Source organism: Tursiops truncatus, chromosome 16 (genome assembly GCF_011762595.2).
Source record: "Tursiops truncatus isolate mTurTru1 chromosome 16, mTurTru1.mat.Y, whole genome shotgun sequence".
NCBI classification, from domain to species: domain Eukaryota; kingdom Metazoa; phylum Chordata; class Mammalia; order Artiodactyla; family Delphinidae; genus Tursiops; species Tursiops truncatus.
In genome coordinates, this window is record NC_047049.1 from 4,177,466 (window position 1) to 4,190,785 (window position 13,320).

At 47.3% G+C, this 13,320-nt stretch overlaps 1 long non-coding RNA gene across 1 annotated transcript in view; it reads right to left on the reverse strand.

The window, feature by feature from the left end:
• Positions 1 to 422: 422 nt before the first annotated feature.
• The window catches only part of LOC109550682 (uncharacterized), a 102,019-nt gene continuing 89,121 nt past the window's right edge, over positions 423 to 13,320 (reverse strand). Inside the window, exons 2-3 of the long non-coding RNA XR_002177296.3 lie at positions 2,270 to 2,302; positions 423 to 759 (exon numbers count right to left, since the gene is read on the reverse strand). This is a non-coding gene — a long non-coding RNA (uncharacterized lncRNA). The remainder of the gene's footprint in view (positions 760 to 2,269; positions 2,303 to 13,320) is intronic.

Below are 13,320 nucleotides of genomic sequence, written 5' to 3' on the forward strand. Positions count from 1 at the left end.
CCAGTAATAGGTGTCTGGCTGTGCTCCCTCTGGAGATGGAGGGGAGGCCCCACAAGAGCCAGGACAATGTCAGGCTTGGGGCAATGCATCTGTTTTTCCAAGAAAACATCTTAAATGGAGGAAATCTCATCACTCTCGCAATGCAAATGATTTCAGCAGCTCCTCAAAATATAATTTTCGAAAGACAAATTAGTATTGCTGTACACAGTGATGTGTACGTGATGTCTACGGGATCTTTCTCACATAGATCACTTGATTCTTCAAGGAATTTCCCAGCTGCCAAGGAAGGGGCTGATGTGGGCTGCAAATCCCAGCAGGGCGACCGTGTGCAGAGATTCTCAGCAGTGCAGACCCTCTGGGCTGGAGGGAAATTACCCCGATTGCCCGGAAAAGTTAGGCCACCGAAAATCTCTGCTCATGTACACAAAGGGAATATGCATAAACAGTAATACGGACAGCCCCAAACCCCAAAGTTAAAGAACTGGGTCTTTCCAACAATTTGGTCCGCAGCTCTGACCATTATCTGGAGATAAATCAGTTTGCAGCAGTTGTAGACAGCCATTTCCGAGAGAACCCTGTGCAGCTTAACTAGAGAAACGTGTTAAAAGTTAAAGGACCTTCATCACATTAAGAACATGAATTTTTCTAACCATAAATTTATTTCACTGAATTCCTGAGCTGTAGAGTCACCCTGCACTCTTCCTTGTAAATCAGAGGGGGTGTACCCGCTTCCTGATGTTTGCCAATCTGCTGTTTTTCCTGTAATTAGGAAAAAATGCAATTCACTAGAGTTACAAGCCCAGAGGAGACTGCAGGGTTGGGTTGAGTTGTTTAATATCTGCCTGGACCCAATGCTTTGTAAAGAAAGGGGGTACAAGGGCAAAAAGGAATTATTATCTAAACACAGGGTGATAAGACCTAACATCAGATGTGGTTGTCAGGCCCCTCAGAGTGGCTTTGCTTGCTCCACATAAATGCACGGGGCCATTGATTTACGGCAGTCGCGGAAGGACAAAGGATTGGGAAAATTAAAGCAAACAGAAATAAAAATGTAAAGTACTGGGGAGATCTGTCTACTTCTAGGTTTGTGGAAAGACCCCAGACTAGGACAGCCAGCCGAGATGCATGCCCAGAGCATCAAACCCATCTCTTTCAGAAATGCGGTCTGTTAAACCTTCACATCCTCGTTTTGTAGGAATTATGACACAAACAGAATTGACAATAGGCCCATGGCAGCAGGTTCCTGGATCTCTAATGTCAACTAGAAAAACAATCCCTTTACTCTTATGTTTATCTTTAAAATGAAAATGGCTTTTTCATACATCAGATTTTCTTTTGTACCTTTCAGGACACATTCTAAATTCTGGTTTGTGGCAAAGACTTGTGTCCGTCTTGGGAAATATACCTTCGCCGAAATCAGCTGTCTACAGAGGGTGTCATTACAATCACATACACACAAGCAGGTCATTTCATACTTTGGTCACCCCTACAGATGCTCTTTTATAGGAATTACTTTCATTGTTTTTGAAAAACACATTGGTGTCCATAATTAAGATAAATATTAATGAAAAGGTTAAAAACAGTAAGCGTTTATGTGTCCAAAAGAGCCCTTGGGCAGGGTCCGGTACATGGCAGGTACTCAATAAATATTTGAAAAATTAAATGAATTGAACCTCAGACTTTTTAAAAAAGCGATATCATTTTGTTCCTACAAACGGAAAACACCTCCATTTCCATTCCTCCCTAAAAAATAAAAACAAAAACAAAAAGGCCCAATAATCCCCCTTAATTTTCATCAGGAGATAGCAAAAAAATAAGTAAAAGCAAATAACAACAACAACAACAAAAAGAGCCATTTTGTGGAAAATGGAACACAGAAAGCATTTCCCGTGATAAGACGTGTTTTCCTCTCTTCACTTCCCACCCCGGTTTCAGTCACCCAATAATTCTAGAGGTGAGCAAAACGGACCTTGTATCTAATCATCCTAATGACCCCGGCCTTCATATTTAAAATGTCATTCAGAGAGTTTCGGGTTAGCAGCTGCTGACGGAAAACAGCCATAAATAATACTCCTTCCATTTGCACACGAGCTCCGCACGCAGAAGCCTCTCGAAACGCATTTCCAGCGGAACACCTTGGGACCCACTATTGGAACACCACCCCGTTCGGTGCCAGGCACCCCACATATCAGCTTTTAGGAGGGGAGTGAAGAGCAACTTTTGCCCAATTGGAGTTACAAGGGAATTTAGAAAGACAGAATGTAATTACCTGAACTGGAATCCGGCCAAGGCACTGGGGCTGCTAAAAAAAAAGTCAAGGGAAAAAATAACCTTAATTCTCTTAGCTGATAAAAGCCAAACACAGGCTTCTTCTGCTTCTGCTTTGGCACCATAAGGTGTTTAAATCATCACCAAACAATAAATAAAAATAAAACTTTGCAATTTCTAGGAGGCCCCTCTGACACACACACACACACACACACAACCGCTCACTGCAAATTCCTTTGTCCTTGGAGGTGGTAACACAGCCACAGAATCTCCGGGTTCATTTCCTTTCCCTTTCCGGCACTGCGTTCATCTTGCCCCCGAGACGGCCAGCAGGTTCTGCCCACGGGCCAGCCGTGTCACACTCTCCAAAAAGCAGAGAACCCTTATCAAAGGTCACCAAAGGGAGGAGGTTAGGCATTGCTCTCCTTGCTGGCAGAGCTGATTTTTCTCTTTTCAATCTGGGCTTAATTCTGATGAAACCAAGTGAATAAAATCATAATATCGCACCAGGGATGTAAAATTTTAGAGAGATCTTTAGTTGAGAAGTCTCTCTCTCTCTTTTTTTTTTTTTTCCAAGAAGGAAAGACATGGACAAAGAAAGATGGCGAGAGAGAAATTGGCCTCAGAAGGCCTGGAGGTCATCTACATGTTTAAAATATTAACCAGTTGGCTGCAGAACCCGCCCCAGAGAACGTGCTCCGTAACATCCACAGTGCGAGGAGGGTTTCCTTGGGAAAAGATGTCCCCTCTTCACTTCATGAAAAGCAGAGGCATTGTCGTTGCTGCTGCAAAGACTCGCACGACTGCCTGTCCCCTGTCCCCACCGCTAAGGCACAGTCAACTGCTAACCATCAGCTCCCATCATAATAGCAGCAAGTTGTCAACACGAAAATCCCAGTTAAGCCCATGGTTGGTGGTTTTCCCTGTAGGGTTAAACAAAGTAGTCCAATAGGACACCTCAAACTTTCGTGGGAGGCGGGGAATACACATCTGTATGGCCCAGTAGACCAGAGTTATCCCTGTCAAACGTATTGAACAAAGAAGTCCAGTCGACTAATTCATTTTTAAACTGCACGGGCCATGTCTTTTATACCCTGAGACCAGAGAACACTAATAAAATGAAAGTGGAAAATTCACCATTTCATCTGATTGTCTAACATGGCCATCAGGTCAAAAATCTCCGTGATTTACAGACGTAGTTTTGGACTGTTTTCCAGCAAGCGAAGATATCTGCACATATTTTTTAAAGAAAAAAGACATGGAATCCAAAAATGTGAAGTGTGAAATGGGCGGGGGGCGGGCAGGGAGGAACAAAAGAAGACAAACTGGGGACCGTCTAAGGCATTCCTGCGAACGCATCTCTGGCCTCCCTCCAAGGTAAGGAACGCTCAGGATAACTATATTAGCCCCCCTGTCCGCATTGCTCAGTTTTGCATAACTATAAGTATTTCTATGATCCTTGATTGAATTAGTTTAAAATTTTAAAGCAAAATGCCCCTGCTAATATGTTTATATTTCTCCAAATCTATGCTTCTGAGAACAGGAAGAAAATAGGCTTCACTCTCGGCTTGGAATCTGATTGCTAACCTGTTTAGGGGACGTTGTATTTTAGTGAGCTTCCGTGAAACCTTGAGGTTGCTCGGTAAACACAGTTAAGGTCTGTTGAAAAGGGAATGGTGGTTCCTCCCACCAGTGATGTAGGCCAAGTGGGGGTCAGAGGGCTACAGAAGGAAGCCCCCGGATTTTCTCTGATTCTCAGAAGCTGCTGCTTTCTGAGCCCTGAATCTTTTGGAAACCTTAAACTCACCCCCAAAAGTCATACCCATTTGGTTTCCAATTGGAATATAAAGCACCAAAACCAGTACCGCCACGTACAGCACTGCCTTTCTCCTGCATGGTGTGTCCTTGGTGTTTGGGGTATGTCTTTTTTTCCAGACACGTGGGCCCCCAACATGGGCCACCCCAATCTTCCCACTTGCGTGAAATGAGCAGTAAATGAATAGAACAGACACCCACACCCACACCCACACCCACAAAATCAGGGTGGGAAGGAAGCACAGGATGGAGACGGATTCTTATTAATAATTCATCCCAAGCAACCCCCTGGAGCAGTTTCACTATGAAATGCTATGCAGAATGCTTCAACACACTAATTAATATTTTCAAAGTGTTCCGTGGGCCCCTTTTAAAAGCACTTTTGCCATCCATTCAGTGCTCTGCATTATAAGTAAAACATCAATCCTGTCCCCCAATCTTATTGATGAGCTGTCTAATGAACGTAGGATATTGCGTCCACAGAATTCTTTTCTCCCTGTAATATCACTCCCCGAGAACTGGGCTGGAAACTGGCTTCTCTTCGGAGCCAGCTGTTCCTCCCAATAGTTTCAGAAAGGCTCAGGCAGGCAGGGAGTCACGGGCGCGCACTGCTCCGAGCATGGTGCACTGTCCCTGCCTCACAGCCCCCAATCTGATGCCCAAAACAGAGACCCAGAGGCGAGATTTGCCATCCCCTCCAAGGTGAGCGTCACCAGGGGCGGTGGCAGGAAAGTCCCTCAGAAAGTGACCTCAGCAGACAGCTCCTGTCGCAGGGGTGTTTCTGAGGGACGAAGCCCAGCAGAAGGTCTGGGCCAGCGGCTGGGCTCCAGGGAGTCAGCTGCTGCTCAGAGACTCCCCCCAGCACCAGACCACCAGGTGAAGGGCACAGCCTCCACCCTCCAGGGAAGTTTTAGGGCACAACCCTCTTGACGGACTCCACACCATCCCACTGGAAGCATCCAGGGCCTGTCCAAAGGACCACGTGGAGACGTGCATCTGTGGCCTCGCTCACTCTGAGCGTAGGCCTAGCTGCACTGGCTAGAACCCCGAAGGCGGTCCCCGTGGAGAGCAGCAGAGGGTCATTCGCGATGTGCCCATCTCAGTGATTCTTCCTAAATGTTACCTGGAGACTATTTCTCAATTCAAATCAATTGTGCCTATCGACCAGGCAATTAAAAGAATAGGAAAGGACTAACTTTTGCCCTTTACTATCTCTCATTCACGAAAGTGATTTACAGGGTCAAGTGGGTCCACTTGGAAATAACTGCTTTACATGGTGAAGAATCCTTTCCTCCCGGGAGACCCGGGGAACGGTCTCTGAGGTGAGAAGGGGGACCGGGCCTCTCGGGGATGCAGGCACCCATGGGGCCCACCCGGAGGCTGTTTGGCCATGCTGCCCCCTTTTCCAGCTGATAAACAGTGCCCACCCCAGAACGGCACTGACCGGGATTTTTTCTTTTTGCTGTGAAGTTCACATAACATAAAATTAAGCACTTTAAAGTATGCATAACTCAACGGCATTGATTACATTCACAGTGATTACAACCACCACCTCCATCCAATTCCCAAACAAGCTCATCACCCCAAACAAAACTGTACCATGAGGAGCCTCTCCCCATTCCCCCCACCTCTAGCCCCCGGCAGCTACCAATCTACTTTCTGTCTCCCTGGGTTTACCTATGCTGGATCTTTGATGCAAATATGATCACACAGCATGTGGTCTTTTGTTGTCTGGGATGTTTTCAATGCTTCATTCTTTTTTAAGGCCAAATAATATTCCATTGCGTGAATATATGACATGTTATTTATCCATTCATCTGTGGATGGACATTGGGTTGTTTCTACCTTTTGGGTCTTGTGAATAGTGCTGCTTTAAGAATCTGTGTGAAGATACTTGCTTTGGTTTCTGTTTTCAGTTCTTTGGGGCATAGACCCAGGAGTGGAACTGCATATGGAACTTCTATCTTTAACTCTGGAGGAACTGATGGGGATTTAGAGAGAGCTGTGCTCAGTGAAGAATCGCCACGTGTCCACAGATGGTGGAGTTTGCCGTGGGCCGTGAGGAGGGGCAGGAACTCTTGCGCTTCTTTTATACCATTTAAAGTTTCACAGGTGGTTCTCTCATGGAGTGAATAATGGTTTGCTCCATGCTTGCACCTCCAGATAAACAAATCACCTCCCTCCACATAACCTGTCGCTTTGCTTTAGTAAATTTGGGGAGAAGAGGAGAGAAATTCACGTTAACTCTTCTGGCTTAACTTCTGTTATTTTATACAAAGTCCTCCCCCTGACATACAAGGGTGACCACGCCCAAGCATCCCACCCAACAGACTTAACCCCTCACAGATCCCTAATCCCCTCTTCTCTGACCTGTGACCTTTGCACACGTTCCCGGGTTCCAAAAATGTTTTTCTCTTCTCTGCTCCAAATTCATACCTTGAAAACTCCTACTCATCCTTCAAAATCCAACTCAGATGTTTCCTTATCCCTAAAGCCCTCGCTGGGTCTCCAGGCAGAGTTAACTTCTCCCTCCTCTGTGGCCCAGGACCTTCACTCCCATGTCTATCATGACCCTGGTGGCTGAGAGAACAAGCACCATAAAATCACACAGACCAAGGTCTTCACCCTGCTTGTCGCTCAATTTCTGCATCTGTAAACCACAGACTAACTATACCGCTCGGAAAGGATTGTTGTGAGCATTTAATGAAAGAAGAAAGTTAAAAATGCAAAGCACTGGGCTTCCCTGGTGGCGCAGTGGTTGAGAGTCTGCCTGCCGATGCAGGGGACACGGGAGAGGCCACGCATACCGCAAAAAAAAAAAAAAACGATGCAAAGCACTTATCTCAGTACTTGGAACACGAGCACAATATATAGGGGCTAAGTTCAGTATGACGTCAGTTGCACGGTATTTTAATTTATTTGTTTGTCATGGTTATTTATCTTGGGTGTTTTTCTTCCTTGATCACGAGCACCCCAAAAACAAAGACTCTGACTTTGCCTTTTCTCTCTGTATCCCGAGTGCATAGCACACGAATGATGCTCAAATAAATGTATTTGTGGAACAAATTAATGAGTTAATTAATTTACAGAATTGTTCAACGTGAACACCTACATCCCAAAGATGACAGTTGTCACCGATTCTTTCTTTATACTGAGGTGGCTTCGATATCTCCAAGGCAATGTGACGGAGGAGCGACCGTTACCGTCGGCTCCCTAAGCCACCTGCAGACGTCTGTGCTCCACTGTCCCCACGCAGGCACCTCAGAACAAAGCAGCGGAGGAGACGAGAGAAGCTTACACACCAGGAGTCATGCTGGGGCTGCCTTACGCCCCTCAAACCTCTCACTCATGAGAGCAAAGGGGAGATACCAGGATCTCACTACACACACCCGTCGAATAGCAGTTACGTTTATTTTGGAAAAGTACAAACAAGTCAACTCAGGTGGGAGAGAGTAGCCTGTGCAGGGAGGATGGGCAGACAGGGAGAACCCAGGACCAGGCAGAGGAAGCCTACTTAGGTAAAACTGAGCTGCCACTTGCATTGTAGGGGAGAAATGTCCCCACCCCTCCCTTATGAAATGAGGTCAGATGCACAGCTCCAGTCTCTACGCCCCTGGGGTCTCTACTCAAGGCTCTTCCCTTGTGGTCCCCATCTATCCAAACACAGCCTTGTTGTAACAACCACCTAGTCCAACCTGACCCTTTCAACTCCCCTGACCAGACCAGACCACCGTTCTTCTCTCTCTGGTCTTCTTACCTATCACGTAGCTTCACGTAGGTGACCTTGTATCACCAGGAAACCTTTGGCACGTCCTGCTTTCCCAAGGTGAATTTAGCCTTTTTTTAGGGCAGAGGACATATCTGATACATTCGGTATTCCCACAGGACATGGGTATAAGCTATATGAGGTAAGAAATATAATCCGTCAGTATCTTATATATTGTAAAAGCCCAAGAAATTCCTCTCAGTTGATTGTTTAGGAGGAAGAGGGAATCAGAACCAAAATTAAGGAATGGCAGAACTTGAAAAGGACCTCAAAGATGATGTCCTTCAACCCCTTGTTGCAACAGTGACTGCAGACCCACAAACTCCTAGCAGGGAAGAGGTAGAGCTGGCAGAGCCTGGCCTCTGAACGTCCCCTCACCCAATACTCTTTGAATAGATAAGGTTCTGAGAAGGTCTGCACTAATGAAATCAGTTCAGATACATTTGACTTGTGCCTCCTAAATATATTGGACTATGGAACACTCCTCTCACTTCCCTGCAAAACTCTTTCCAATATATCGTAGAAATAACGTTCTGCAAACACAATTAAGGCAATGCTCGTTAAAATATTACCTATAATAACATAGGACAAAGTAATAGAACCAAGAGGTAAAATTATGCAGTTTGACAAGAATGCATTTGGGCTGAATATCAATTCTTAGCTGGTCCAGTGAAGTTGATTATAAAACTAATAGGAAAACTCCTGGGAGATAATTGCAAGACATCCTTGAAGGTTAAAAATTTCCCACTGGATCGGAAACAGGGCTATGGGAGTCCAAGCCAGGATGCTAGTCAGCAAACCAAAGCTTTTATGAATTAAATTGTTAGGAATTAGGGTCTGATTCAAGGTAAAGCTGGGAACCATAGAACTTGGATCTGGGGGAGGGTCATTCAGACCCAAGTCCAAGGAATGTGAAAACAGATGAGTAACCTCCGCTCCAGCCAGACTCAAGGGGCCTACAGATGATTCCACACGGCCTCTTTGCTTTTCAATTGAGGAAACTGAGACACGAGGCACAGATCTGCCCAAGGCGTTCCAGGTAGAAAGACCAGAGCTGGACTACGGATCTCCGCATCCTCAGTGTGGGTCTCTCTGTCACAGTGACCCATGCGGGGATCAAAGGCTGGTACTCTCAGGAGGTGGCCCGAGCTCAGGGATGCCGGAGGTGAGGTTGCAGCCACTAGATAAGCGCACAGGGGCTCGGCCGCCCAGTCAGATGGGCAAGTAGGTGCCACCTCCACTCACAGCTCTGCCTGAGCAGGCTCCTTACCTGCTTCTCAGTCTGGTCCTAAGACGCCAGGTTATGAAACACAAGACAACACCTACATCTTATCCAAACCCTTACACAGACCTTTGCAAAAGCCCAACAGTGAGTGATGACAGAAAGGGTCGACTGCACCTTTCAGATCCGGGTGCAACTGACATTCAGAGCAGAAAGGAATGCGACAGTCCTGCCTGGCATCCATCCGTGGCTTCTCTTTGGCCAACTCGCTGGCCTGTTGACACCCGGGACTCTTCACTGTTACCCACTGTCCTTCTGGATCCTTCCATCTGGCAGACCCCTCCCTCTGTGCACCCCACCGGGACCCACCAGCATGTCTCCAACCAAGTTAAAATGGTTCCAACCTAGGAAGCCGTGTGTGTAGGTGGACTTGACTTCAAGAGCACCAAGTAACACAGGGCTCTGCATAGCGACAGATTTCAGCCCAGCGAGGCTCAGAGCGGGAAGCGGCCGCATGAGCAGAGCGACGTGCCTCATATATGGCAAAACCACTTTGGAACCCAGGTGGGACTGGAAAGCCCTGGCGTGTTCCAGGCACCCTGTACCGCGTTCGCCTCCGGAGCAGGGGCGGGTGATTCTCAGACTTTAACTTCATGGTCTGATCTACACACATCTATGTATATGCACACATTCGTGTGTGTGTGTGTGTGTGTGTGCGTGCGTGCGCGCGCGCGCGTACACAGATATGCTAAATAAAAGTTTCAATATTATGTAACAACCTAAATGGGAAAAGAATTTGAGAAAGAATGGATATAGGTATATATATAACTGAATCACTTTGCTGCACACCTGACACTAACACAGCATTATGAATCAACGATATATAATAATATAAAAGAATATAAAAGAAAAAGTTAAAGAAATAAAAATCAATAAAAATTTTAAAATTAAAAATATATAAATAAAAAGTTTCAAGAAATAGTACTTCTCCTTATCACATGCTATGAATTCTGATATTTCCTCATCTGTTCTAGTTCACGTTTATTGTGCGACCCAAATTTGAGACATTTATTGTTTACCATGCAACCCAAATTTCAGACACGATTTGATCCCCGGGCTCCTTTTAAGACGGTTGAACTGAGGTCCAGACAGTCTGCGTGGATTGCCATTCTCTAGCAGCCAACTGGTATGAAGGCGTGGCATCCTGACCTTTCACCTTAACCCTAACCCCCAGCCGTAACACCACTTGCCGTGGCCCTGGCCCAGCTCTCCTGGCTCCTCCCATCGCTTTGGTTGCTGAGACACACAGTTGTCACAGGATCTGACCCCACTGTCTGCTCACTGTACCCAGTTCTTGTACGTCACTCATCCCCACCTGGCTCTGGCTGGGCTCAGCTTCAGGGACTCACAGGCAACCAGGTGGCTGATCGTGGCCCAGGGAGCCTCTGCGTTCAGCAGGGCACCCTCCCCCCGGGCACAGGGCCCTGCGCACGCCTTCCAGATGGAAGGCGTCCTCACGCACTGGAAGGGATGCAAGGTTTCCCAGACACGCAGAGGCCTCCCTAGGAGGGATCATTCTCCAGCACAGCGTTGAACCTGCACCAGGTGGGCAAATGCAGAACCTCCCATCAGATCCCGGAACGAAGCCCCTTACTCCTGGCTGGTCTGGTGGTGTTTGGGGGTCAGAGCCAGCTCTTTTGATCGCTTCTGCCCCTTTCAGGAAACAAAGCCTGAGAGCCCACGGCGAGGACCACACTGGCAATTCCTGGCTTTGACAGCAGCGGCTCTGTGGGTCTCTGGGAGCCCTGGTCGCCCAAGGGGACAGCGGGGGGCGCCCCCACACTGGGGGCCTCAGGAAATGTCCAGGAGGCCTCCAACTCTCCTCCCCTCTCCCTGTCTCCCCAGGAGCCTCTCCGGCAGGAGGCGCTGGGGAAGGTTGGGATGTCACATCTACGCTCCGCGCACCCGGCTCCTTGTAAAGCTTAAGACTGCCATCTAGTGCACGAGAGATGCAACTGCGAGGGCTCGGTTCCAGCGGCTCTGGCAGGAGCAGCCTTCTTTTCTTGCCTTCTTTCTGCCTCTGGCCCAGCCCTCCTTCTTGGCCTCTGCAGGATGCGTCACAGCCAGAAGGTGCTCTGGCTTGAAGCGAGGGCACAGGGACGACCCTGTGCACCTGCACCCCATGCACCCCACCTCGGTCCCTCATCACAGAGCCTGCGTTCCCAGGCACCCCTGCAATGGCTCTGTGTGCGGCTCGGGGCTGGGAAGGTCTGCACTCTGGACTTCAGGTGAAACTAAACTGATCAGAACGTTAGCTTAAAAGGAAGAAAAAAAGTGAGAGGAAAAGAAAGGGAAAAAGAAAGGAAAGAAGGAAGGAAGAGCAGAAGGAAAGGAAGAAAGGAGGGAGGGGTAAGAACAAAGCCAGGGATGGGACAAAAGAGTCTGCGCTTGGCTGTCAGCTGGTTTCAGCCATAACTTCGAATTCCAGAAACTCTGTTCCGTATTCAGAGTGTCTGAATCATGGGTACAGAAAACATGGGCACTTTAGGGACTGACACAAATAAAGGAAAACAGGAAAAAATGCCCACGCTCTCCACCTGGCTTCCCCTCTGGGGCCTCAGTCTCTCCATCTGTAAAATGAGACACTTGGCAGCTCCTTGAATTCTAGCCCGGTGCCCTCCTGACACCGCTCTCAACCCTCTGCTCACCAAGCCTTAGATGTAGCCAGCAGGCTCAGAATAATACGTCCTGTGAATTTCATCTCTTTTCCCGAGTTTTAGATTTAAATGTTTTCAAGTTACAGAACGAAACAAAATAAGAACCCAAAAATGGCAGAAAAGAAGAAACTAAAGGAGTGGAAGTGAGGGTCCGAATGGTTCCCACCTACAGCCAGACTGTACCTTCATCTCTCTTTTTGAAATAAAGTACAAGGAGAACATCAGGTGCAGTAGAAGGAAGCCAAGTATGGAGAGAGAGACGTGCAGGGGAAACTGTCTCCACGTGGCTTCCTTGGTCATGTGACTGACACACAGACCCATCCAAGCCCACGAGCCCCACCCCCCCCACCCCGGGTTGGGAGATGAGTAACACCATCATTGTCAGTCTGCAGGCATCATATGGGAGCGGGCACGCCCCACCGAAGCTTAGCATTAGTAATAACATCGCTTACATTATACATGTGTATATACTGTGAAGGCCTTGGAGAGTGAAGAGATCAAAATATTTCGCTAATTTTCTTGCTCTGATGAAAAACAACCCAGGACATGAAGATCAGGGATTTTGTCTAGGGTCAAGCTGAGAGAACAGAGCCTGGAATCCTGGCTCTGACCTTTGCCCTCATCTCCTGGCTTTTAAAGTTACTCCACATAAAAAGGGCAATTCATGAGAAATGAGGCCAATTTGCCGTGAAATGCAATATCCTAATTTTGCGCAGGTAGTTTAAAACAAGCCTAATCCCGGGCCTACGCTGAGAGATTTCCTCACTGCCCTGGACTACTTCCACGATTTAAACTAAATTTATATTTGGAGGAAAAAAGACTTGCAGCGAGGTCTTAGGAAACGGTGTACAAGAAGTCGCCCTTTTCAGCAGATTGGTTAAATGGGTGTTTTTAATGCAAATTAGTGCAAATTGCTATCAAGAGTAATTATTCTAAAAGACAGGCAGTGTTTCCATCATCCTTCCCTCATTTGGTTCTTCTATAGTCTCTTTTAAATAACTTAGCCATAAAATTTCAATTGACCACTAGGAAAAAAAAGTGCTCTCGGCAGTGGGGAGAGAGAAGGAGGAGGACTCGAGTCCGGCAGGGTGAGGGTCCCCGCCGACCCAGATGGAGCCCCCCCAGACCCACTCTACTTCCAGTGCCCCCTACAGCCTTCGGACTTGCAACTGAAGCTGCTCTGTGGGGTGGCTTCCCCCCAGGGGGCTCTGGGGTGCAGGAGTCCTGGGGGGTGGGAAAGGGGCCAATTCCCCTCAAGGAGCCCCCTACCTGACGCTGAGGTGTGTGCCTCAGTCCTAAGGACGCAGGTCCTCCATTGGAGCCAATATATTATAATAACATTAGGTAAATCCAGGCGAGCCTACGAGGTAGAAAATTGCATCTCATTTGTTCTAAATTTGCCAAATTCTAAATCTTCAGGGAGGTGTTTTTACTTTACGTATTTGTTAACGGTCTGCTCCTTATTGCCCCAAAATGCTGAATATACAATAGGCATCAGATTCTCTTCCTGGCCTTAATTCATCATAACAAAC